This window comes from Ranitomeya variabilis, chromosome 2 (assembly GCF_051348905.1).
Source record: "Ranitomeya variabilis isolate aRanVar5 chromosome 2, aRanVar5.hap1, whole genome shotgun sequence".
Taxonomy (NCBI): domain Eukaryota; kingdom Metazoa; phylum Chordata; class Amphibia; order Anura; family Dendrobatidae; genus Ranitomeya; species Ranitomeya variabilis.
Genome location: NC_135233.1, coordinates 880,963,375 through 880,991,119, shown reverse-complemented (window position 1 = coordinate 880,991,119; position 27,745 = coordinate 880,963,375). Strand labels below are relative to the sequence as shown.

Here is a 27,745-nt window from a genome sequence, read left to right as displayed (position 1 = left end):
AACATTTTGCCTAATACTTATTTTCATTGTGTTGTGTGTGCTTTGTATTATCTGACAGCAGACATTGCTGGCACCATATCAGTAAAGAATAATCACAACTCAAAGCTTCTGGATGTAAAAAGTTCAGAAACGTGGAAGAATCTGAAATGACTAATCCAAATGTCTGACACCAATGCACCTGGTTTCCTGAATTTTCACTAATGATCAGTCAGTGATACAACTCAGACAGGGCTTGCATTATAGTTTATAAATGATCACCTTTATGTGTAGTTTATCTGACATTCTTATGACTCGGTTTCCTCTTGTATCATAGTCAATGTTACCAACCAAAAATATAGGACCTGATATTAATTATTGTAATCCCATTCATTAGTTACTTTATTACCTCTTCTATTAGTTCTCCAGACATAACGTGCAATCGATGGTGGAATCAGCTCTGCTGGATTGAAAGGCTAGATAGAGGCACTCATATGATTAAAATAACGTTATCCTTTAATTTAAAAAAAGAAAAAGAAAATGATACACAAAAAAACAAGGATAACATTATTTTGATCATTTGAATGTATCTAGCCATCATATCACTACAGCAGCGCCAATTAAGGTTTAAATTCCGTGGATTATTCTATTATGTGTACTGTTCTTGGGAATCCAGGAACGCATTTATAATAAACTGACAAAATTGTCAATGTTGTGTTCTATGGAGTTTCTTTGCAGTTGTACCTTATCAATTCCACACCAATTTACAGTAAGTTGAGCATGTACCCAGAATATTCTGCATTACTACACTCAGCACCTCTATTTCCTTTTTTCTGCTTCTAAGTGTCATGCTATTGTGTGTATTAATTTGTGCAATTTTACAGATGGCTCCACAACTTAATTATAATAATAATTTTTTTATAGCTATTGTTGGGCATCTTTTAGTTTAATATCATCGTCAGGGGCTGGAAATGCTGTAAATTTCAGGACAGAAAATACACAGCTGAATATAGTAGTAAAAAAAAAAGATGAGATTAGAAAAACAGCAGATACTTCGACCTGTTTGAAGATAACAGTTCTCTTGATATATCAGCAAATTGTCCTCTAGGACTTCCGAGTATTTTAATTCTTCAATTTTACTTCTTGTCTCAATAAATCTTCTAGATAAATATTCCGGTTGGAAAATGCTTCAGTGTCCGTGTCAGTTCCTATGGTCTGTGAGCCCCTGCTTTGTTAGTTCTGTACACACAATTATAAGTACTTATGCTTCCTCCCTTGGCCAGGAGCGTGGAATGTTCTGACCATGAACTGGAGCAGCTTTACATAGCTCGACACAGTGATTACACAGTACATATCAGGGGCATATTTTTAAAATTATCTCAGGACAAGAATATCTTTACTCCACATTAATTGTGGAACTGATTATTATTTCTAGATCTATTAATAAAAATGACTTTGCTAGTGGGACAATCAATGTTTTGGAGAAATTAGTCGGATTTTATTTTGTGCCTCTTTGAGAGTTCTGTCTCTTTTTCTTACTAGATTTCCTGTAGCAGATAGTTCCATCACAGCCTTTATATTCCTACCATCTACTTTGAGAGCATCAACCCTCTAGAAAGCTATTGGTTAACACAATTTTGGATAATGTATGCATGTTTGTAGTATATTGTTTATGACTATGTCATTATAATATGCGACCAAAGTAATAACATTTTCATCTACTTTCAATTACCAGCACATACTTATAAATATTTGTGTTTGCTGCAAAATTAATGTAAATATTCATTACAATTAAGTCAGTTGAATTTTAACATTTTAATTAGCTATTACAATTAAATACTTTCCTTTTAATTTAAGATACTCATAGGAGAGATATAGTTGTTGTCATCCCCTTAATTGAAGCAATATTGATTTGTCCTTAGAAGAAAGTTTGCAGTTGTTAGTTACTGGGAGTTGGAAATGCTCTTTCTTCCAGCCTCCGTCCTGCTTTAAGATCTGGATTTAGTTAATACTTATTGTATATATTCCAGTTTTGCAGAGCAGGCACTTTTATTTTGTGCTATTTATATGACTTGTAATATTCCAGATGTGTGCTTATTTTTTCCAGATTACAGCCCATTGAGACATTAGTTTTTCCCCATTTTAGATTCAAAGTAAAATTCCTGTTTCAATTAGCAAAGATGAAAAAATCATAAAGGATTGCTGTCAATTAAAACTATACTGAGATGGTGTTTCTCACAACTATTCAACTGCCATTAAATTGTTGATTGATGCATTGAAGTGGTGAGAGTAAATTTTCATTCACTATTACCATACAGTGTTGTACATCATATATATATATTCATGTCATTTTCCTTCTGGGAGAACAAATACTAATCTTGCTGGGACATTTCATTCATCTCCTTTGGTTTCGGTCTTGCCCCTTATAGACTGTATGAACAATATGATTTCCCTTCTCCAAGTAGTTGATGACAAGAAGGCGTTCTACTGGCATCCTGGAAGAAGCTGACCTTGTCCTGACCGTGGTTAGTAGCTTAAACGTGGAGCTATGGAATGGCAGAAATTGTGGTACAGGACACTAAGAGTTTCGGTTAATTTATGGAAGTTATTTCCACATATATCATCACATGGGAACCTGTGACCATTGTTTCCACTTCTAGAGAAGTTCTAATGGCATTCCCATCCCAAATCAGCTTGGTGCATGGGCTGGCAAAGTATGCTATATTTCCCTTCCAGTGATATAATTTGGCCAAGATATATTTACTATGATATGGCAGGAAACGTAGTAGAGATGGCTAAGAGTTTACAGAAGTGATTTCCAAACTTACTATCACAGGGACACCAGTGTTTCCATTCCTAGGTAATGTAATCCCCCAAAAAGCAGCTTGGTACATGTGATGCTAAAGCATTTTATATTTTCTTTCCTGTATTTAGGATAGATTTACCGCTTTGCCAAGCATCATTGGACAGGCAGCGTAGGCAAAGTAATAGGTCTGTTTGTTGCTGCCTTCTGAGGAATCCCTCTTCAGGGCTTAACCCCACCGTCCCCCAGTTGGCTTTCACCTTCATGACCAGGCCAATTTTTTTTTAACATTTCACATATGTCTACTTTACATCAATTTTGGAAATATTTTTTTTTTCTTAGGAAGTTATGAGGTTTAAAAGTTCACCAGCGATTTTTCATTTTTCCAGCAAAATTTACAAAACTATTTTTTTTAGGGACCACATGATATTTGAAGTCACTTTGAGGGGTCTATATGATAGATGATACCCAAAAGTTACACCATTCTAAAAATGTTCACAAAAAAATTACTTCAGATCAATTTTTTTTTTATTTTGGCAAGGTTAACAGGAAAAAATGGACCCCAAAATTTGTTGTGTAATTTCTACTGAGCATGCCAAAACCCCATATGAGGGGGAAAACCACTGTTTGGGTGCACAGCAGAGCTCAGAAGACAAGGAGCACCATTTGACTTTTTTAATTCAAAATTTGCTGGAACAATTGGCGGATGCCATGTCGCGTTTGGAGAACCCCTCATGTGCCTAAACAGTGAAAATCCCACACAAGTGACACCATTTTGAAAACTAGACCCCCCAGGGAACTGATCTAGATGTGTGGTGAGCACATTGAACTCTCAGGTGCTTCACAGAAGTTTATAACGTTGATCGATAAAAATAAGAAAAATCTAATTTTCCACAGAAATATGTTTTTAGCACAAAATATTGCATTTTCATAAGGGAAACAGGAGAAATTGCAGTATGCAATTTGTGGTGCAATATCTTCTGAGTACGCCGATACCCAATATGGGGTAGAAAACTACTGTTTGGGCGCACAGCAGGGATCAGAAGGGAAGGAGCGTCATTTGACTTTATGAATGTAAAATTTCCTGGAAATATTAGCAGACGTCATATCCCTTTTGGAGAGCCCCTGATGTGCCTAAACAGTGGAAACCCCCCACAAGTGACCCCATTTTGGCAACTAGACCCCTAAAGGAGTGTATTTTGATGTGTGGTGAGCACCTTGAACCCCCAGGTGCTTCACAGACATAACGTTGAGCCGTGAAAATAAAAAAATAACATTTTCCCCACAAAAATGTTATTTTGGCCCCAAATTTTGCATTTTCAACGCTAACAGGAGAAATTTCACCATACCTTTTGTTGCGCAATATCTCCTGAGTATGCCGATACCCCATATGTGGGGGAATACTACTTTTGAGGCACAGTGCAAAGCTCAGAAGGGAAGAGGTGCCATATTGGAGTTCAGATTTTGCTGGATTGGTTTCAAGTTGCTATGTCACGTTGTCAGAGCCCCTGAGGTGCTAGAACAACAGAAACCCCCTATATGTGAACTCATTTTACAAATTATACTCCTCATTGAATTAATCGGGTAGTGCAGTGATCATATTGACACTACATGTGCCTCACAGAATTTTATACCACTGAGCGGTGAAGAAACAATAAATTACATTTTTACCACTAAAATTTTGTTTTAGCCCCAAGTTTTTAATTTTTCTAAGGGCTAATAGGAATTGTTTTCAACAAACTGAGGTCAGTTTTTTTTCTGAGTGCGCCAAAACCCTACATGTATTCGGGAAATATTTTTCAGGCACAGTGCAAATCTCAGAAGGCAAAGAGCACCAGATTTTACTGTAATGGTTTGTGGGTGCCATGACCCACTGGGAGAGCCCATGAGGTGCCAGAACAGCAGAGCTCCCCATAAGTGACCCCATTTTCCAAACTACACTTCTCAATGAATTCATCTAGGGGTGCAGTGGTCATACTGATAAAACGGGTGTAAACAAAAATATAGAAAAAACAAGTCAGCTCACCTGTCCAGGCTGCTCCTAATCTATCCCCGCATGGAAGAAAAAAGCTGAGCAACTGGTTAATGTAATTCACACTTGAAGAGTAATCCAGCGGGGAGCAGGTACTTCCTCAAAAAATCTAAATTTATTAGTCCATGATTAAAATTGTTCCAATGGTGTACCATAAAGAAATACTAGGTGAACATCAACACATTACAGCTTATAGCACTATGGCAAGGTTTGCCTACGCTTTTCGACAAATGTCTTACCTAATATTTCTTTATGGTACACCATTGGAACAATTTTAATCATAGACTAATAAATTTAGATTTTTTTACGGAGGTGCCTGCTCCCCGCTGGATTCCTCTTCAAGTATGAATGAGAAAACTGGTGTGTCACAGAATTTTATACCATTGGGCAGTGAAGAAAAAATAACTACATTTTTACCACCAAAATTTAGTTTTAGCCCCAGATTTTACATTTTCACATAAGAAGTGGGTAAAAATGGCACAAAAACTTGTCCCACAATTTCTACTGATCATGGCAATAACCTATATGTGGCTGTACAGTACTACTTAGCCACATGGAGAGACTCAGGAGGAACGGAGCGCTATTTGCCCCCTGGAGTGCAGATTTTCCTAGAACAGTTTGCGGACTCCATATACAAAGCCCCTAATTGCTAGAAGAGCAGAATCCCCTCTCAAGTTGCCCCATTTTGGAATCTATACCTCTTGGGGAATTTATCTACAGGTGTAGGGATGATTTTCACTCCATGGGTATTTTCCAGAAACAAGCAGCAAAGAATGTTGCCGAGTGAAAATTGCAAACTGCCGTTGTAGTGTCAGTATGCTGTAGTGACCAGTACATTGTAGTGACTAGTACGTTGCAGTCACCAGTACGTTATGCAACATAGCGTGTGTAGACCATTCCATTAAAGTTTGCACTGCAAACCATCATTCCTTTCCTTCCGAGACGTGCCATGCGCCCAGTGGTTTTCCCATTTTCTCCTGTTACTCACTTGTAAATAAAAAATTGGTGCTAAAAGATCATTTTTGTGGAAAAAATTAGATTTTTTTTATTTTCAGAGCTCTACGTTATAAACTTCTGTGAAGCACCTGGGTGTTCGAGGTGCTCACCACACATCTAGATAAATTCCTTGAGGGGTCTAGTTTCCAAAATGTGGTCACGTGTGAGGGGTTTCAACAGTTTAGACACACCAGGAGCTTACCAAACGCAACATTGTGTCCACTCTTGATTCCAGCCAATTTTGCGTTCAAAAAGTCAAACTGTGCTCCTTCCCTTCTGAGCCCTGCCGTGCACCCAAACAGTGGTTTTTCTCCACTTATGAGTGATCGGTGTACTCATGAGGAATTGCACAAAAACATTGAGGTCTGTTTTCTCCTGTTATGCTTGTGAAAAAAAAGTTAAAGGTTAATTTTTTCCTTCTACATTGCTTCAGTTCCTGTGAAGCCCCTGAAGGGTTAATTAACTTCTTGAATGTGGTTTTGAGCACCTTGAACGGTGCAGTTTTTAGAATTGTGTCTCTTTTGGGTATTTTCTGTCATATACAGTGCCTTGCGAAAGTATTCGGCCACCTGGAACTTTTCAACCCTTTCCCACATATCATGCTTCAAACATAAAGATACCAAATGTAAATTTTTGGTGACAACAAGTGGAACACAATTGTGAAGTTGAACGAAATTTATTGGTTATTTAAAATTTTTGTGGAAATTCAAAAACTGAAAAGTGGGGCGTGCAATATTATTCGGCCCCTTTAACTTAATACTTTGATGTGCCACCTTTTACTGCATCAAAAGGTGGTGTATCATGAAGCAGAGCTGCAGAAGCTAACCCCGCCCCCACCACAGTGAACCCTGCCCACACCAGGCTCTCTATGTACATTGTATATTGATATTGAGCTGCTTATCAGAGGAGGGGGTGGAGTTGAACTAGCAAGCTCGTGCACATCAGACCTGGCAATGATAATCTCCTAGTGATGTACCATTCACTGTAAGTAAACAGCACAGAGCTTGATAAGTGACGCATCATTGAATACTGTGTTTTAACCCCTATTTCATGCTGTCCTCAGATTACATAGCAAACACCTGCTGACAGATTCCCATTAACTATTGTATTTACAGCCCCCTGTACACATTATGATTCAGACTTATTGCATTGTAACATACTGTGAGTACAGTTCCTTAATAAATCTTTTACAGTAATATCAAAATAATATTTGACATTAGTTTGTTGAAGAGAAATAGCCTCCAAAGTGACTTGATCTGTTTTATGAATATAAGTGAATACAGAAGTAGATTCAGGCATATCAGTGGATATAACAAGTACACTCAATGCTTAGCGTTATAACAAATTGAATAAAAGTTTTTTTAAAAAATCATAGTTTTATCTAGGATCTAAGTTGAGTGGAGCTTTCCAAGAAACTCCACCTGCCCTGCTCGTTCTATGGCCAGAAGTATGCAGTTGTTTAACTACTCATCATCTCTAGGAGGAGTGAAGGAGCCAGAGTGAAACTTTCTTCTTAGAGTGTGTTAAAATGAACTTTTGCTCAAGCACAGGACTGATCTCCAAACAACAACTATTTTGTCCCATGTATTAACAGCTTAATCACCGGGAAATCCCATTCCACAGACAGGCGAGTGGTGAGGAGGAGGGCAGTACCCACCAACCAGCAAAACTGCTCCTGGAAAAAGTGAAGAAATGTTTTAACCTACTGACACATCCCCCTCTGCTGATTCATTGATCTACAAGCTCTATATAGGAGGGACCCAAAACCCTTCCTCAGTCCATAGAGCTGCAACTCGGAGAGCTACAGGAGATCCAGCAACCAGGGTAGGTGACATCTGGAGTCTATTATCTTGCTCATATTCTCACATTATTTGTCTAATTTTTCTTTCTTTCCCGAAAAGAATTTCTACTGAAATCTTCTGGATTATCCAAGATATTTGTGTGAAAGCTTTAGGCAATTATTGAAATTTTGTAATATTTTATGAACCGATCTCCTTATGCTATCCTACTTTACAGACGGTTAAATACCGTACGGGTGGTCTAAGGGACTAAATTATTAGGAAAACTTCAGCCAGACAGTACAGATTACTTTTTCCCTAAAATTTCTTTTGTCTCAGGAAGCTGCTAATAAAACAGATTTTGCATGTCCCTCTCTTCCAAGTGTTTAGTGTGGGACTGCTCACTTCAGTCTGGAGCGTGAACGCATACTTGGATTCGCTTAGGACATGTTTTGAAACCTGAAAATATGGACAGTCATTTCTCATGTACACCAATAGATTAATGTGCTCCGAACTAATCCAGCTCGGCACAGATTCTAATGAAACATTTCCAATGCAATGTATACACAAGCCAATTCTCAGCAATCCGCACGTATTGGTGAAGTGCACAGATTTAAGACCTACAAGAGTTGACCTGGAAACTTTCCAATTCAGATGACGTTACCTTTTGGATACAAATACAATGATTCAGTGCATGTAAAATAGAATATTGGGAACACATGAAAATGTTTGTCAGGAAATCCTCCTAGAAGTATAACGTTTTGGCTGAGTTCAATGTGTTTCCAAGACAAAATGCAGCCTGTGTACTTGTGTGTAGGGATTTACTGAAATACGGTCATTGCGGAAAGAAGAAGGAATTTGTGCAGAACACTGGTCCCTGTAATGGAGCTACATGATCACGTTAGATGCAGCTCTTAGGAAGAGCACATGACAGAAATGAACTCAATAGAGGCTTTCAGCTCCATCAGTGATTCCATTTAGATTTTTGCAATTTCATTTTAGGTAGATGATTTCATGCATGATTTCTTCTTTCATTTCCAAAAGTTTTCCTTCCTTGTTTTTTTTATCGAGACCCGTTGATTGGGAAAAATACTCATTTTACGCTCTTATAGACAAGTCTTAAAAAGGTAGACCATGAAAAACGTTTATCACTTTTACACAGGATAGGCTATAAAGGTATGTGATCATCTAGAACTGGGACACTTGTAGTAAAAAGGATGGGGACCCTGGATTAGTGGGGTGATGCAGGTAGAGATGGCTTTCCTATCATTTAGAAAGAGAGGGTACAGTTTGGCTCCATGGTCCTATAACTGTTAGACAAGTAGCTAAAAGGGAACCTGCCAGCTTATACATGGTGCCCGACCTACGGGAGGCATGTATCAGACATGGGGAGCATGTATCAGACACGGGAGGCATGTATCAGACAGACATGGGGAGCATGTATCAGACACGGGAGGCATGTATCAGACAGACACGGGGAGCATGTATCAGACACGGGAGGCATGTATCAGACAGACACGGGAGGCATGTATCAGACAGACACGGGGAGCATGTATCAGACACGGGAGGTATGTATCACACAGACACGGGAGGCATGTATCAGACACAGGAGGCATGTATCAGACAGACACGGGGAGCATGTATCAGAAACAGGAGGCATGTATCAGACACAGGAGGCATGTATCAGACACGGGAGGCATGTATCAGAAAGACACGGGGAGCATGTATCAGACACGGGAGGCATGTATCAGACACGGGAGGCATGTATCAGACAGACACTGGGAGCATATACAGTATCAGACACGGGAGGCATGTATCAGACACAGGAGGCATGTATCAGACAAACACGTGGAGCATGTATCAGACACGGGAGGCATGTATCAGACACGGGAGGCATGTATCAGACAAACACGTGGAGCATGTATCAGACACGGGAGGCATGTATCAGACAGACACGGGAGGCATGTATCAGACACAGGAGGCATGTATCAGACACGTGGAGCATGTATCAGACATGGGAGGCATGTATCAGACATGGAGGCATGTATCAGAAAGACACGGGGAGCATGTATCAGACACGGAGGGCATGTATCAGACACAGGAGGCATGTATCAGACATGGGAGGCGTGTATCAGACAGACACTGGGAGCATATACAGTATCAGACACGGGAGGTATGTATCAGACACGGGAGGCATGTATCAGACAAACACGTGGAGCATGTATCAGACACGGGAGGCATGTATCAGACACGGGAGGCATGTATCAGACAAACACGTGGAGCATGTATCAGACACGGGAGGCATGTATCAGACACGGGAGGCATGTATCAGACACGGGAGGCATGTATCAGACAGACACTGGGAGCATATATCAGACACGGGAGGCATGTATCAGACAGACACGTGGAGCATGTATCAGACACAGGGAGCATGTATCAGACAGGCACGGGGAGCATGTATCAGACACGGGAGGAGTGTATCAGACAGACACTGGGAGCATATATCAGAAACGGGGAGCATGTATCAGACAGACACGGGGAGCATGTATCAGACACGGGAGGAATGTATCAGACACAGGAGGCATGTATCAGACAGACACGGGAGGCATGTATCAGACAGACACGGGAGGCATGTATCAGACAGAGACGTGGAGCATGTATCAGACACGGGGAGCATGTATCAGACAGACATGGGAGGCATGCATCAGACAGAGACGGGGAGCATGTATCAGACATGGGGAGCATGTATCAGACAGACACGGGAGGCATGCATCAGACACGGGAGGAATGTATCAGACACGGGAGGCATGTATCAGACAGACACGGGAGGCATGTATCAGACAGAGACGTGGAGCATGTATCAGACACGGGGAGCATGTATCAGACAGACACGGGAGGCATGCATCAGACACGGGAGGCATGCATCAGACATGGGAGGCATGTATCAGACACAGGAGGCATGTATCAGACATGTGCTGTGTGATTTCAGCCATGTATATTTGACACCGAAATGCTGCAGGGTTTTAGAGAGTGCACACTATAGGCTATGTGCCCACTATCGGGATTATTAGCGGTTTAGACGCAGCGTATTTTCGCTGCTTTCAAAATGTTGCATTGTAATTACTGCACTAGTTTGTCAGTACATGCGGATTTACCAAATGTAATGACATTCTTTTGGTCAAAATCCGCAGCGGAGAGAAATTGACATGCTATCGCTCATAAACCCGCACACAGACTGCTCCTGCGGTTGATTCTGTGGCTTCTGCTGACTTCATGACGACAGAGCAGCAGCTTCTTTTCCGCTCTGCTCTGTTGACAGCTTGTGACTATTGACATCATGCTGATTGATTGCCGACTCCCTTCTGCCTAAGGTCGGCAGTCACTCCCCATCGACAGAGCAGCCCGGAAGAGGAAGAGCTGTTCTATTGATGTGGAGCAACTGAATCGCCTGAGCTGGCACCAAGTAGAACAGGCAGGTAGTTAGTTAGCAAATACCTGCTATTAGTTTTTAGGCCCATAGTAGAAAAATTAATTAGTCCTTGATAACGCTTATAATAATAATAATAATAATAATAATAATAATTTTAATTCTATAGCACCAACATATTCTGCAGCACTTTACATTTTAGAGGGAACTTGTACAGACAATAAAAGACATTACAGAATAACAATAATCACATAAAACAACAGATACCAAGATGAGTGAGGGACCTGCTCGCAAGCTTACAAACTATGAGAAAATAGGGGAGACATAAAAGGTGGATGGGAACAATTGGTTTCATTGTTCTGATCAGCCATAATGTAAGAAATCTGGTGTTCATGTAATGCTGCATGAGCCGGTTACCAACCAGAATGTGTAAAAGTACAGACACAGAGGGCTATTAAATGCATAAAGCATGTGAGACCAAGATACAAGGATCCTGGTTATCAAGAAAATTTTGAATGGGCAACACAGGGACAGTTAGATAAATATGTTGAGGCTGTAGGCCAGTCTGAAGAAATGCGTTTTTAGGGCACGCTTAAAACTGTGGGTATTGGGGATTAATCAAATTATCCTGGGTAGTGCATTCCAAAGAATTGGCACAGCACGTGAGAAGTCTTGGAGGTGGGAGTGGGAGGTTTGGACTATTGAGAAGGTTAACCTTAGGTCATTAGTAGAATGGAGGGCACGGATAGGGTGATAGACTGAGACGAGGGAGGAGATGTAGGGTGGTGCTGAACCATGGACCGCTTTGTGAGTGAGAGTGAGTTTATATCGAACTCTGGAGTGGATGGGGAACCAGTGCAATGACTGGCACAGGGTGGAGGCATCAGTGTAGCAGTTGGTGAGGAATATGATCCTGGCTGCTGCATTCAGGGCGAATTGGAGAAGGGAGAGTTTAGTAAGATAAAGACCGATTAGTAGAGAGTTACAATAGTTCAGACGAGAATGAATAAGAGCAACAAATATGTAAATATGTAATATTTATTAAATATGTAATGTCATCCCAACCAGATGTTTTGCATTATAAAACTGAAGTGTATCAATTAACATTGATTAAGTAAGTGCCATGGTACGGGGATGGACACAACCTGCAAAGGACCACTGTGCAAGGTCAGCATGTAGACCCCTTGATTTGAAGTAGGCCCTGATAAAGCAGACCCCCCATTGTCTTTTTTCCAATTCAGCAATAATTGTAAGTGGAGCACCCACCAGGGCCGTGGGGATACTCGGTACCGGGCCCGTTCTTTTAAGGGATGTGTCACGGCAGTAGTGACCCAGTCCGTGGCCCTGGGCATCCAATAAAACAGCCAATGTAATGAAAGGGGAATAGATTATAGGGGAATTGTTTGTGACGCCACCTGTGGTATTAGGCAAGGGATAGCCGACGCTGCTTAAAGAGACCGCTGGGGCTGATGGTGATGCAGCAGAGTTGGTAAAGCTCTCCACAGGTAGAGCTAAGTCCCAGGGCACTTATGATGTGAAAGATAGTAGTGATGATTGTAGTGCACAGTGGATGGTGCAGTAAGTAACTCTGAGGACACAGCAGGGTACAGTTTCCACACTTTTAGGCTATGTGCACACGTCCGGAATTGCCACGGAAATTTCAGCGGCAATTCCGCAACTGTGCCGCAGGTAAAACGCATGCGGAATTAGCATGCGTTTTCCCACTAAACACTAGTGTTTTACAAGCATAATTACTTAGCTTGCAGAATGCTAGCGTTTTCCAAGCGATCTGTAGCATTGCTTGGAAAACTGATTGACTGGTTGGTCACACTTGTCAAACATAGTGTTTGGCAAGTGTGACCAAGTTTTTACTATTGATGCTGCCTATGCAGCATCAATAGTAAAAAGATATAATGTTAAAAATAATAAAAAAAATTAAAAAATCGTGATATTCTCACCTTCCGACGTCCCCTGCAGCCTTCCCGCTCCTCACGATGCTCCGGGAAGCTTCTGTTCCCAGTAATGCCTCACGGCAATGACCACAGATGATGTATTGGTCTCGCGAGACCGCTACATCATCACAGGTCATTGCCGCAAAGCATCCCTGTGAACGGGAGCATCGCGAGGAGCGGGAAGGCTGCCGGGGAAGCCGGAAGGTGAGAATATCACGATTTTTTAATTTTAATTCTTTTTTTTTTTTTTACAGGTATATGGTTCCCAGGGCCTGGAGGAGAGTCTCCTCTCCTCCACCCTGGGTACTAACCGCACATGACAATTCAGAAAGGGGAGGAGGGGGGAGGGAGAAGGGTTGAAGCTTGACACGCCGAGACATACATCTGAGAGCCGTTGCAATTAAATATAACTGGTGGGTGCCGTACCTTGCTGGTGATTTTCCTATCACTTCAGTTCCTATGACTAAGGGCGCTGTGGTGCGCCGGAAACGCGTCAGGCAAAGAGGGTTCCTGTCTCTTTTTTTAAAATTGTTTTTTAAAATGTTCTAATAAATTTTGGTTATTTTACTTAACACTGGATGGACGTGCTGGAAATTCCCATTTCTCTTTTTTTCTACTAACCGCACATGATCCGCTTACTTCCCGCATGGTGGGCATAGCCACATGCGGAAAGTAAGCGGATCAATGCATTCCTATGTGTGTGGAATCCCCGCTATTCCGCACAAAGAATGAACATGCTACTTTTTTTCCGCAATGCGATTCCGCCACGGAAAAAACACAACATGTGCACAAAAATTGCGGATTGCATTCTAATAATAGGAAGCTTAATGCATGCCTTTTTTGCGGTTTTATCGTGTTTGTATAGTTTGTATACCGGGCAGCCTGGAAGCAATTTGGAATCCACCTAACCAGGTGAGTTCAGAGTAGGCCTCCCTATTGTTCTGTATTTTGATGTCCTTGCTGCCTAAAGCTGTGCTCAGTCCTCGGCTCCTTCTTGTTCTTTAGTCCTTGTGTGTATGGCAGGCAGCTTGTGCCTATTACAGATGTGACTCCTTCATGGTGGCTCCGGGCTCTCATTTGCTGTTGTGCCTTCAGATGTTGTGATGGGCCAGGAGACCTGCAGTCCCCTGACCTCTGGATTTAGCTGCCGGGACTTTAGTACCCGCACAACCACAGACTCCAGCGTCCTGTCTCTAGCACTTGGCCCTGAGGTGATCTTATCTACAGCTCCAATTCTCAGGTTCCTCCTTGACTTCCTCTCTCTTCTCTGACTAACACTAACTAACCCCGCCTCCAGGCCAGAACTTATAGAGCAGCTTCCCTGAAACTGGGTTTAGAGCTTCCCCTTCTGGTCTGGAGTCAGGAAAGTGTTGCATGCCAGTGTTACATGCTAAGGGGATACCTTCTTGCTTCCAGGCATGACATCACCCCCTGTGAGGGAGGCAAAGCCACTGTGGCATCCAGACTCCTGGGGTGCCACATAAACTTTGATATTTGTTGGCCCCGCAAAAGTTAACGTTCTGTTATCTCTTGGGTCTCCATACACTGCCCCGGTTGAACGTTATCTCTCTGCTTATATCCTACTGGTTTGTGCATTTTGACCCTCTGCTGCTTATTATCATGCAGTTGTGTTCTTTTTGTAGCATTTTTGTGATATTTTATATCTTATTGACTTTAATTGAAAAACAGCAGTTGCAAAATTGCAATTGCCTCTGTGGTTTCCATATGTGATAGTACAATAGGAAACAACTCCAGGGCATTTCCTCATCCTTTATTCCCTAAACCAATGTATTCCTAGTATTCTGTTTTTCAGCACTTTAAGATTCCTGTGTTTTTGATGGCAAGAAAAGTGTTGTCTGCAGTGGTATACTTGCCATCCAAAGTAGAAGAATTTAAAGGCAGAGTAATTAGTAGAACGTCTGCTACATTAAGAAATACATCCGCAGCGTAAACTGACAGGAGCTGTGGGTTTGAAATCTACAGCATATCATTTTTTTGTGGCGGATATAGACTGGCATTTCTCTTATTGCAATGCAAAGAGTGAAACGCATGGCTTCCTCAAACCTTTTTCGCAAAGATATCTGCTGTAGCTCATGTATATGGAGACTATGCAGTAGCACATGGAGTATAGGTTTGTGTTTTGGATCCATTAACAAATGCAGGTTTCTGTATGACGCCTCTTTGAGGCTCAGCATTGCCCCATAGTAGCAATATTCCTAGGGTAGTATAGTTCAGCACACATGAAATTGAACATATTATGATTTTTTTTCTTACCTGGTCTCAAAACACAGTCTAGGAATTCCTAGATAATTCACCATAGGGATTGTCCCACTATAAATATCATACTAGTATGCAACATAAAATGGATACTATTTGAATTTTACCTTATGTAAAAAATGGATCTAGTGAAGAGTTGTGACATTTCCTTACATTGCTAAAGTATATGGCAATGTGCATGTTTATGAGCTGAATGCTGCACCCACACACGCCACCACCTTCCCCACGGTGGGGTCCCTATAGCAATCCTAAGCAGACAGTCGTGCAGACTGGCCAAGAAGCACCACGGCTCCAATAGTCCTGTACTGTTTTCATCCTGGACGGGTTAAACCACACAGTGTTGTGGTCTTTCCGTGCTTCTCTTATCTTCTCTTACCACTGCAGAATTCTGGGAATGTAAGTCTTCTTATATCCCAATGGTCATAAATTGTAGATTGCAAGTGTATCAGTTTCCATCTCCTACACTTGCGCTTCTACTTGACTTGTGGGTGTAAAGCGCAATAATTTATGGGAAGACTGGATGGGTTTTTCTAAACACAGTTCTGAGACCCTCAGCAAAAAAAAAAAAAATCTTCTCAGGGTCTTTTAATACAATGTCTTTTTTTCAGCGCATGCGAACTACAGAGAAAAATGTTATAGGAAACTAGATGCTTTTTGGATGCCAACAGGTTTTTTTTAGTGTTCTTATAGTGCTTTTGTGGTGTCTCTTGTGCTGCAGTTTTTGGTCATTTTTAACCTCATAAATAATGAAGAATCTGCTAGTTTTCAGGCAAAAATGCTTGCAACACACTAAAAAAAACTGCCTGGGGGTCTGCTCGCCATATTTTGAGCCTGACAATTGACTACTAGTAGCAAGTATAGAGCATCTGGAGAGCGGAAAACACCCAAAGAATGGTCTGCTCACATTTTTTAACCATTTGGCATCTTTGCAAACCTGAAGTAGTTAGAACATGTTGAAAAGCCTGAAAATGCGAAGAGCGAGTCATTTTTACATAGTTTATTTAGCCCTTTTCAGGCAGTTTAAGCGTAGAATCCACCTGTCATGTGAACATATCCTAAGTGTACAGGTACCCTTACAATAAGCAACTTTGTAATTTATCTTATCAGAGAAATCTGCTTTTTCTTCTGCCAAAAGTAATCAGTCATTATCAAAATTCTAAGTAAAATCTGTATTCAGTGAGGACTTTCCCATTACTGAGAGAGGGGGTGATCGTTGCTGCTGATGACAGTCTATGTAGATTGGAGGGGGAGGAGCTCTGCTTCTAGCTCCTCCCCTCCACATAGACTCTCATCAGTAGCCGCTCTCATCCCCTCTCTCAGTAATGGGAAAGTCCTCACTGAATACAGATTTTACCTAGAATTTTGATAATGACTGATCACTTTTGGCAGAAGAAAAAGCAGATTTCTCTGATAAGATAAATTACAAAGTTGCTTATTTTCCTGTGTGCCATTGATTTATGAAATAAAAATGAAAATAATGGTTACACTTTAAAATACACTGCTCAACAAAATAAAGGAAACACTAAAATCCCACATCCTAGATATCACTGAATGAAATATTCCAGTTGTAAATCTTTATTCATTACATAGTGGAATGTGTTGAGAACAATAAAACCTAAAAATTATCAACATAAATCACAACTAATATCCCACAGAGGTCTGGAGTTGGAATGATGCTCAAAATCAAAGTGGAAAATGGGCATGCTCCTGATGAGGCGGCGGATGGTTTCCTGAGGGATCTCCTCCCAGACCTGGACTAAAGCATCCGCCAACTCCTGGGCATTCTGTGGTGCAACGTGAAGTTGGTGGATGGTGTGAGACATGATGTCCCAGATGTGTTCAATCGGATTCAGGTCTGGGGAACGGACGAGCTAGTCCAGAGCTTCAATGCCTTCATCTTGCAGGAACTGCTGACAGACTCCAGCCACACGAGGTCTGGCATTGTCCTGCATTAGGAGGAACCCAGGGCCAACCGCACCAGCATATGGTCTCACAAGGGGTCTGAGGATCTCATCTCGGTATCTAATGGCAGTCAGGCTACCTGTGGCGAGCACATGGAGGGCTGTGCGGCCCTCCAAAAAAATGCCACCCCACACCATTACTGACCCACTGCCAAACCGGTCATGCTGAAGGATGTTTCAGGCAGCAGATCACTCTCCACAGCATCTCCAGACTCTGTCACATGTGTCACATTTGCTCAGTGTGAACCTGCTTTCATCTGTGAAGAGCACAATGCGAAGGTGGCGAATTTGCCAATCCTGGTGTTCTGTGGCAAATGCCAAGCATCTTGCACGGTGCTGGGCTGTGAGCACAACCCCAGCTGTGGACGTCGGGCACTCAGACCATCCTCATGGAGTCGGTTTCTAACCATTTGTGCAGACACATTCACATTTATGGCCTGCTGGAGGTAATTTTGCAGGGCTCTGGCAGTGGTCCTCCTGTTCCTCCTTGCACAAAGGCTGAGGTAGCGGTCCTGCTGCTGGGTTGTTGCCCTCCTACAGCCCCCCTCCACATCTCCTGGTTTACTGGCCTGTCTTCTGGTAGCACCTCCAGCCTCTGGACACTACGCTGACAGACACAGCAAACCTTCTTGCCACAGCTCGCATTGATGTGCCATCCTGGATGGGCTGCACTACGTGAGCCACTTGTGTGGGTTGTGGAGTCTGTCTCATGCTACCACGAGTGTGAAGGCACAGCCAACATTCAAAAGTGACCAAAACATCAGCCAGAAAGCATTGGTACTGAGATGTGGTCTGTGGTCCCCACCTGTAGAACCACTCCTTTATTGAGTGTGTCTTGATAATTGCCAATAATTTCCATCTGTTGTCTATTCCATTTGCACAACAGCATGTGAAATTGATTGTCAAACAGTGTTGCTTCCTAAGTGGACAGTTTGATCTCACAGAAGTTTGATTTACTTGGAGTTATATTCTGTTGTTTAAGTGTTCCCTTTATTTTTTGAGCAGTGTATATGTCCATGTTCATGTGTTTTATGCCGTTTTTGAATTCAAAGCAAAAAATGGATCACAGAAGGAGGTTCCTAAAATGCCCACAGCTTCTCCTCTCTAATGCATTTTTGGATTTAAAAACTGCATCAAAAGCCTGCACTTGTGAATGCAGTTTTGAAGATGATTCTGAATGTGGCAAATTATTCTAATCAGACACCAGATCATGTTTGTGCCACTGCATCTCACTATCAATATGTAAATTTAAGTAACATTTAAAAAAAACATGTGTCAAAGATTATGTTTTACATAAGTTGACTGGTGTGGAGGCTACGAAGTCTGTAGCACACTGTTCCCCAACTCCGGTCCTCAAGAACCACCAACAGGTCATGTTTTCAGTATTTCCTTAGTATTGCCCAGGTGATAATTGCATCACCTGCACAGGCAATAATTCCATCACCTGTACAATACTAAAATCCTGAATGCATGACCTGTTGGTAGCTCTTGAGAACCAGAGTTGGGGAACACTGTGTAGCATGTCACTTCATGCTGTGGATGTCACTGCAGATTTGTACTTTGCGGCTGAACCTAAAAAATTCCACATCAAAATCTGCAGTAGTTTTTACTGTTGCAAATGTTGCTGCAGCTCAGAAGGTCTATAGGGGAAATGTGCCATGTTTTCATACCTTAAAAGGTCTCATTTTTGGTTAACAGTATATATCAAAGCAAAAAATACAGACAGTAAAGATGGTTCTGGAGAGCCACCCAGCAGCTTTCAGCATGTGTGGGCGCCATTACTTCTGTAGCTAACACTTTGGAGTTTATTCAAGCATTACTTACAAGCTTCCTGACATCCCTTGTTTATGCTAATCACTACCAGACACGGTCTGCTTCTCGCATGTACAGAACTCTCATATGTTTATATTAGTGTCTATAACCACAGATATATGACTGGACCCAGTGCTAAGTTGCACTTTACAATTTAAAAAAATAGATAATACATTTATAAAAAGTGCACATTCTCATTTTTAATATGGTCCATTGGGATACATTCATTAAAGGGATTGTCTGGTCAAAACTGATAAGTCTACAGTCAATCTGTGTGACTGCAGACTTACAAATTCCCCCTACCTGACGCACTGCGGGGATTTGCCGGCTTCAGACCCGAGACTGGAAGGTATGTATGAGATATACATTTCCCTGGCTGGTGGGCGCAGCTTCACTCCATTCATTTGCATAGAAATGAGGCAGCACCCCATCTAGTGAAGTGGACAATCAGTGGGCATGTCCAACTAGAGGGCGTGGCCTTACTCCATACATTTATATGGATATGGGATAGCTAATTTAGCTAGGAATTTATATGGAATAGCTAATATCAGAGAAAAGAGAGAGAGGATTCAAAAAGATAGGGCCGAGGGGTACCCGGTACCGGGCCTCTGAGTCTCTGCTCTGGGGTTGTCACGGTGGCTAGGCCCGATCCGTGACCCTGCCGAGGGGCGTACAGTGATAGATATGATGGATGATGGTAGTGGTGGTGAGGCTGTGGTGGTGCGGTGCAGTAAATAACGAGGACACCAGGTTGCAGTCTCTTTACCTCTTTACTGAAGATCTCTGGGTCCTCAGTCCGGAATCCGGATAACCAGGCTGCGCAAGTCCGGCCGGCCCAATGGCACCTCCAGAGTCCTCTTAGCAGGTGGAAATCTGTGCCTTCCTTCTAGCGCTATGTGTTGCGGTCCTTCCCTGCTGTGCTTACAGAAAGTCCCCACAACTGTTGTGTCTGTTTCTTAAGTTCCCTCACAACTCGATTAGATGATGTTCTGCTAATCCTCCGTCCCTGCCTGGTGTTCTGGTTGGGACGGCACCCGTTTGACGGGTAGGCTCGGAGCTCTTCTGGGACCCTAGAGTCGCCCCTCTCCACAAGTTGCCCCCCAAGACTGCATAGGTGATATAAGTTAGACAGCCCGCCTTAGACTGACTGTCCTGCCGCTGTTTAGAGTATTGCTTGAAGCTGAATGTTATAATACTCCCTCGGCGTTCCGGCCACCGGTAGTGCGCCTCAGTAGGGTGTTGCTTCGGTCTTACAGCACGACCCCTACTGGTATTCTCCTATTGCTTGATCTCGTTTCTCACTCAGCACAATCTATCTCGCTTCTGATCCTTCCTTGGGCACCGCCGCTATCCTGAGCAGGCACGGTCCCATTACGTTCGTTCAAGTTGCCAAGCCTCTGTCAGGATCCCACCCCTGACAGAGACCCTACTGTATCTTCCCCCACAACACCCTCTGCCACAAGGTGTTGCCTGGTTCCAACCCAGTCAGCTTTCTGATCTAACTTCCTGCCTGACCCCCAGTTTACCCACTATGGTGGGGAGTGGCCTAGTGAATAGAACCCTTAGCTCCCCCCGGAGGCCTGGCTGTGAAATGTATTGGTGTCTGTGATACCTGATCAGATGAACTCCTTCAGTGCCATCAGACGCACCATAGCTCCCCATAGTGGCGGAGCCACAGTACTGCAACGACCAGGACTCTGGGGCGCTGCAAACATAAGTCAACAGTGTGATGCAGCAGCAAAAAAGGCAAATGCAATTCTAGGATGTAATAACAGAAGCATACAGTCTAGATCACGTGAAGTCATTATTACCTTCTACTCCCCTTTGGTCAGACCTCATCTAGAATACTTTGTCCAGTTTTGGGCACCACATTTAAAAAAAAAAAACATCGACAAACTGGAGCAAGTTCAGAGAAGAGTGACTAGAATGGTGACCAGTCTGCAAACCATGTCCTATGAGGAACAGTTGCAGGATTTGGGAATGTTTAAAGGGAACCTGTCACCCCGTTTTTTGAAGATGAGCTAAAAATACCGTTAAATAGGGGCAGAGCTGGGCGTTACATTAGTGTCTTTTGTGTGCCTTTATTACCCACCTATGCTGCTGAAATACCTTTGTAAAGTCGCCGTTTTCTGCTGTCACTCGCGCTGGTCTGGTCATATGGGCGTGGTGACAGCGCTGTTTCTCCCCCAGAAACCTGCTCATCATTACGTTGGTGGCGTAGTGGTGTGCGCATGTCCAAAGCGAAGATCCACTGCCCAGGAGATTCAAAACAGTGCGGTCTTCGCTATTCGCCGTTTACCGGTGGGCGCGGCCATCTTTCCTGTGGCCGCGCGTGCGCAGATGGAGCGCTCTGCTGCCCGGGGCTTCAGGAAAATGGCCGCGGGATTCCGCGCGTGCGCAGATGGAGATCGCGGTGGCCATTTTCCTGAAGCCCCGGGCAGCAGAGCGCTCCATCTGCGCACGCGCGGCCACAGGAAAGATGGCCGCGCCCACCGGTAAACGGCGAATAGCGAAGACCGCGCTGTTTTGAATCTCCTGGGCAGTGGATCTTCGCTTTGGACATGCGCACACCACTACGCCACCAACGTAATGATGAGCAGGTTTCTGGGGGAGAAACAGCGCTGTCACCACGCCCATATGCAAAAAATGCGATGGTTAGCACTCAACAGAAGTGGAGATGACGGTGCTAGTGAAGGGAACAAATTGCTCCAAAGTCACTGAATTGTAAAGATCACTGCACACGTACAAGAAAAAATTATGTTTGCAGGTGAAAGTTTATTAATAGTGGTTGTGAAATCAAGCGACTGGTAAATAACGTTTCGGCTAATACATAGCCTTGGTCACAACGTCGCTGCAAAAAACATAAAGATACAACTATTTACAATATAATATTTACAATAACAGTTAAAATCACATAATGTACATAATATACATGGTTTCTAGGTGCAATTCATGTACAGAAAGATGGTTCTGTAGGACTGTGTAACGAAGTATACTAATGTTGAAGTCATTTATAACCAAAGGTTATCTATAGAACAAGGGAGTGAAAGAAGGTAACGTAATGATGAGCAGGTTTCTGGGGGAGAAACAGCGCTGTCACCACGCCCATATGACCAGACCAGCGTGAGTGACAGCAGAAAACGGCGACTTTACAAAGGTATTTCGGCAGCTTAGGTAGGTTATAAAGGCACACAAAGACACTAATGTAACGCCCAGCTCTGCCCCTATTTAACGGTATTTTTAGCTCATCTTCAAAAAACGGGGTGACAGGTTCCCTTTAACTTGCAAAAAAGAATACTGAGAGGAGACTTAATAGCTGTCTACAAATATCTCAAGGGCTGTCACATTGTAGAAGGATCATCTTTATTCTCATTTGCAAAAGGAAAGACTAGAAGCAATGGGATGACACAGGCTAGATATTAGAAAAAACTTTTTGACAGTTAGGGTAATCAATGAGTGGAAGTCTTCAAACATAGGCTGGACAGACATCTGTCTGGGATGATTTAGTGAATCCTGCTTTGAGCAGGGGGTTGGACCAGATGACCCAGGAGGTCCCTTCCAACTCTAACATTCTATGATTCTTTGATTTCAATAGAAACGGGGCCACACCCCATCTAGTGATGTGGACAACCAGTGGCCGTATCCAACTAGACGATGCGGCCTTACTCCATACAAGTGTAAGGAGAGTGAGACCACACTCACTGGCCAGGGGAATGTATAACTCATACATACCCTCAGGTCCCGGGTCTGAGACTGACAAATCCCTGCAGCACACAGTGACTCCAGACTTATTGGTTTTGATTGGAAAATCCCTTCAAGACTTGTAATGCCCACAGTTGTCTTAAAGACAGGCTGGAGCGAGCCGCCCGCCCCCCCCCCCCCCGGGCGGCGTACGTGGAGGCCGCCATGACAGGGGCTTTGGCGCAGGGGACAAGGGGTTGGGGGGCGTGTTGCACGTTCCAGGGGGAGGGGTTAGCGGTGGTGAAGGGGATGATGGGAGCGGGGGTGGAGCGGTTCACTTCCCGCTCTACAGGACCTGAAGCAGTCACGAACGCTGGTACCTGCGGTGACTATGTCCGACATCGACCGGATTCTGGCCCAGCTGCGGGCGGCGGCGGCAGCGCAGCCACCCGGCTGGCTGGAAGGGCAGCTAGCGTCCATCCTGGGAGGCCCAAGTGGAAGCGGAGCGGTTTCCCCTGACCCATCGGCGGCTGGGCCTGGTGAGCGGCGCTCTAGGCGAGTGCGCCCCCCTCAGCGGCTGTCACCGGATGCTGCCCCGGCGCCCCAGCGGCGGCGCAGGAGCCCGTCACCGGACCCTCCGGGCCGCGTGCCTGCTTGCAGGCGCCCCAGCAGGCCGCGGTCCGGGAGGAATCCACCTGCCGCGCTGGGGCATGCGGCGGCAGTTGGCCCCTCTCCCTCATCTGCCAGGGGGGGTGGGCCCATGCGCGCCAGAACAGCAGCTGTGCGCGGTGTGAGCACGGCGGGCCGCGGCGGTTATGCCCGTCCTGGGCGGCCTGGTTCCGGCGGCAACATGAGACGGCGGGGGAGCATTCCAGCAGCAGGCGGCGCCCCAGACTCGGCGGGGCTGCCAGGCTCAGCCGGGGTACCCCATTCCCCTCATGCAACTGCGACCGGGCCTGCACCACTCCAGGGGACGGCGACAGATGGTAGCGCTGTGGTCGGCGGGTCCGGGTCGGGGCACGACAGATTCCTGGCGGCCTTCCAGAATAACGGAGCCGGCACGGTCCCCTCTGCTGGTGGCGGAGCAGCTGGATCGGTGAGGAGCGAGGTCCACGTCCGGGTGGACGCTCAGACGACTTCGCAGGCAAGAGACGGCGGGACGACGTCGGCGGCTGGGGGGACTGCTGCGCCCCTGCAGCCTGGTGAGAACCACTCTATGTTTTGTTTGTCCCCGGCGTGGTCAACGCCGATTTTGACTTCGGTTGATCGGGTGGGGGGGGGTGTGGAGCGCGGCGAGGGAGTCACGGTACGCGCGGATGCAACGCGGGAAGGGGTGGGCGAATTGTTATCGGGGGTACGAGAGCTGTTGTCACGGTTGAGCAGCGGAAGGTTGGGGCCGTCCCCTTTGTCAGCTTGGGTTGGATCGGCCGAATCAGGTTTAACGTTGTCAGGTAGCGGTTTGGGTGATCAGGGTAGGTCGGCCGAGCCGGTCTCGGTGTCAGTACAAACGGAAAAGGAGAAGGAAGGGGGTGTTCGGTTAGATGATAAGGCACGTGGTGAGGTGTATGTTTGCTTTGAAGGGCCGTTGGGGGCGCACTTGAAGAAGGAAGTGCGTGAGAAGATCTGGAAAGACGAGTACGTGGAGATATTTTCACTGTTACCATTGGAGAAATTTAACTTGGACAAGAATAAGAAAGAGGATAGTAAGAAGGAGGATGAGGAGAAGCGGCGTTGGCGACTTATTCCTCAGACGTTTATGAACTGGCTTCAGGCATTTGCGATTTTGGCAAGTGTTATTGGCGAAAAGGCTCCCGAGAATTGCTCAGCCTTGTTTTGCTACATGGATTCCATAGGGGAGGCGCATAGGGCCTATGGTGGTCAGGCGTGGTTAAGATACGATGAGCAGTTCCGGCAGCGGAAGGCGGTTCGTCCAGTGATCAGATGGGATCAGAAGGACATTGGTTTGTGGTTACGTGTAATGGCGCCGACGAAGTTTGGTCAATCCTTTCAAGGGGGGGCCGGATCTTCCGGCCAAGGCTTTGGACAGGGCTCCTCTGCGGGAGCCGGGGGTCAGGCGGGTCAATCCGGAAGCCAGAAGCATGGCGTCTGTTGGCAGTTCAACGAGGGCCAATGTAAGTTCGGGGCGACTTGCAAGTTCAAGCATCTGTGCTCGCACTGCAATGGCGCCTCCCACGGAGCCTCCAAATGCTTTAAGAAGAAAGGGAGGCCAGAGGGTAATCCCAAAGGGGGCGACTCCGGTGAAGTTGGACGCGATGGCCCCCTATCTAAGTAGGTATCCTGATAGGGAGGGGGCAGAGTTGCTTCGGGCTGGGTTTGATGTGGGTTTTTCTATACCGGCTCCGGGTTTCGTGATACCGCCTACGCTGAAGAACCTGAAATCGGCTGGGTTGCACGCTTCGGTGGTGTCTGAAAAGTTAGGAAAAGAGGTGGCGTTGGGTAGGATGTCTGGTCCGTTTTTTACTCCCCCTTTGGAGGATTTGGTTGTGTCCCCCCTGGGCGTTGTGCCCAAGAAGGAGCCGAATAAGTTCCGGCTCATTCAGCATTTGTCATACCCGAAGGGGAGGTCGGTTAATGATGGGATTGATCCGGAGCTTTGTTCGGTAGCTTATACTTCGTTTGATGAAGCAGCCAGGTGGGTGCGCATTTGCGGTAAGGGAGCGTTGTTGGCTAAGACTGATATTGAGTCGGCCTTTCGTTTGTTGCCCGTTCATCCCGATAGCGTGAGGTTGTTAGGCTGTTACTGGGACGGTGCGTTCTACGTTGATCGTTGTTTGCCGATGGGCTGTTCACTGTCGTGTGCTTATTTTGAGGCTTTCAGTTCCTTTCTGGAGTGGGCGGTGCGGGATGTGTCCGGTTTAGACTCAATAATTCATTATTTGGATGACTTCTTGTGTATAGGCCCGGAGCAGTCTCAATGTTGTGAGATCCTGTTAAGGACGGTTGTTTGGGTAGCGGAGCGCTTCGGGGTCCCGTTGGCACCGGGCAAGACTGAGGGCCCGTGTACGAGCTTGTCTTTTTTGGGCATTGTCATCGACTCTGAGAAGTGGGAGTTTAGGTTGCCAGTGGACAAGGTGCTGGGATTGAGAGACGAAGTAGCGCGAGCTCGGCGTGTGAAAAAATTGCCACTGCGTGAAGTGCAGTCGCTTTTGGGAAAATTGAACTTTGCGTGCCGAATTATTCCCATGGGGAGAATTTTTTCACGTAGATTGGCCAGTGCTACGGCTGGGGTCACCGCCCCGCATCATTTTGTGCGTTTGTCAGCTGAGCACAAGGCTGACTTGGAGGTTTGGGACCGTTTTTTGTCTTGTTACAACGGGCGTTCATTGATGATCGAGGAGGCAGTGGCCAATGCTGATTTGGACTTGTTTACCGACGCTTCAGGCGGTATTGGTTTTGGGGCCTTTTTTGGGGGCCGTTGGTGTGCGGCCAGGTGGCCAGAAGCCTGGGTTGAAACGGGTTTGGTGCGGAACATCACGTTGTTGGAAATTTTTCCGATCTTAGTAGCGGTGCAGATTTGGGGCGGCGAATTTCGGAACAAAAGGGTGCGCTTTCACTGTGATAATATGGCGGTGGTGTGCGCCATTAACAGTTTGACGACGGCGTCTCCCCCGGTGATCAGAGTGCTTCGGCAGTTGGTTTTGTCTTGTTTACACTTGAATGCTTATTTCACAGCTTCGCATGTGCCTGGTGTTAATAATTGCATTGCCGATTCTTTGTCTCGTTTCCAGTGGGAGCGTTTCCGGTCGCTGGCGCCGTATGCCGAGGAGACGGGCCTGGAATGCCCGGCGGAACTCTGGAACGTGGTGTCCGGGCTGCAGAGCCTTTAATCCAAGCGTCCTTAGCCCCGAGTACGTGGTCGGTTTATCAGGCGGTATGGAACAGTTGGGAGAGTTGGTTGGCGGCTTGTGGTGTCGGGTGTTCGGGTTTGGATCAGGTGGGGGCGTTGTTACTGTGGTTGAGATATGGGGCGGATCAGGGATGGTCGGCAGCGAAGGTGGATAGGACGATTGCGGCTTTAGCCTTCGGTTTCAGGATTCGGGGTTTTCAGGACATGACAAAGTCCTTTCTGGTAAAGCAGGCCGTGAAGGGGCTGAGAAGATCAGGCAGCCGAGGAGATTGTAGGCGCCCGGTGTCCTTTGAAATGTTGGAGCGGTTGGGGGCACGTTTGGGTGATGTATGCGTTTCCAATTTTGAGGTTGCGCTGTTTCGTTTAGCTTTTTCGTTGGCTTTTTATGGAGCGTTGAGGATTGGGGAATTGGTGTCTCCCACTACGGTTCGTCAAGGGGACCTGTGGGCGGTGGACGTTTTTGTTTCCGAGGGGTCTATGCAGTTTTGGATTCGGAAATCTAAGACAGATCAGATGGGGCGGGGTAAAAGAGTTGTGTTGGGCACAGTTCCTGGTTCTGTGATGTGTCCTATTCGTTGCTGGCAGGCTTTTGTTAGGTTGCATCCGCGTGGTGATGGGCCTTTGTTGTGTCACGAGGATGGGTCTTTCCTGTCCAAATATCAGTTTGTAGCGGTTTTTCGGCAGTGTTTAAAGGCCATCGGGGTAGATGCGGCCAGGTTCGCTTCCCATTCTTTTCGGATTGGGGCTGCCACCGAGGCGGCGCGACATGGTTTAGCTTCGGACGTGGTACAGAGGATTGGGCGGTGGGAATCCGGCCGCTATCGGAGTTATGTGAGGCCTTGAGTATCGGGGAATGGTTGATAATTGGTGTGCGTGGGCTTTTGTCTAAGTTGTTTTTGTTTTTCAGGTCCATCCTCGTTGTTGGTGTGGATCGTCGGCCATTCATATGTGTACTGGGGTGCGAGACGGGCCGACGTCAGGCAGGATGGAAGACAGCTTGGGTTTTCCAGGGACGTGGCCGTCCTCAGATGGTTGGGGTTTCGGGGTTTAAGTTGGAACAGAGTCCTGGAGGAGGTACACAAAGCTATTCAGCTGGATAGGCCTCCGGACATTTTGGTTCTGCACGTTGGGGGAAACGACTTGGGAATTCGTCCTTGTCGAGAGTTGATACGCGACATAAAA

General features: G+C 45.3%; 1 protein-coding gene across 1 annotated transcript in view; it reads left to right on the top strand.

Annotated features, from left to right (window-relative positions):
• Positions 1-7,326: 7,326 nt before the first annotated feature.
• Positions 7,327-27,745, top strand: part of LOC143808087 (uncharacterized) — a 42,042-nt gene continuing 21,623 nt past the window's right edge. The window contains exon 1 of the mRNA XM_077290353.1: positions 7,327-7,631. The gene's annotated coding sequence lies outside the window, so the exon portion shown is untranslated. The remainder of the gene's footprint in view (positions 7,632-27,745) is intronic.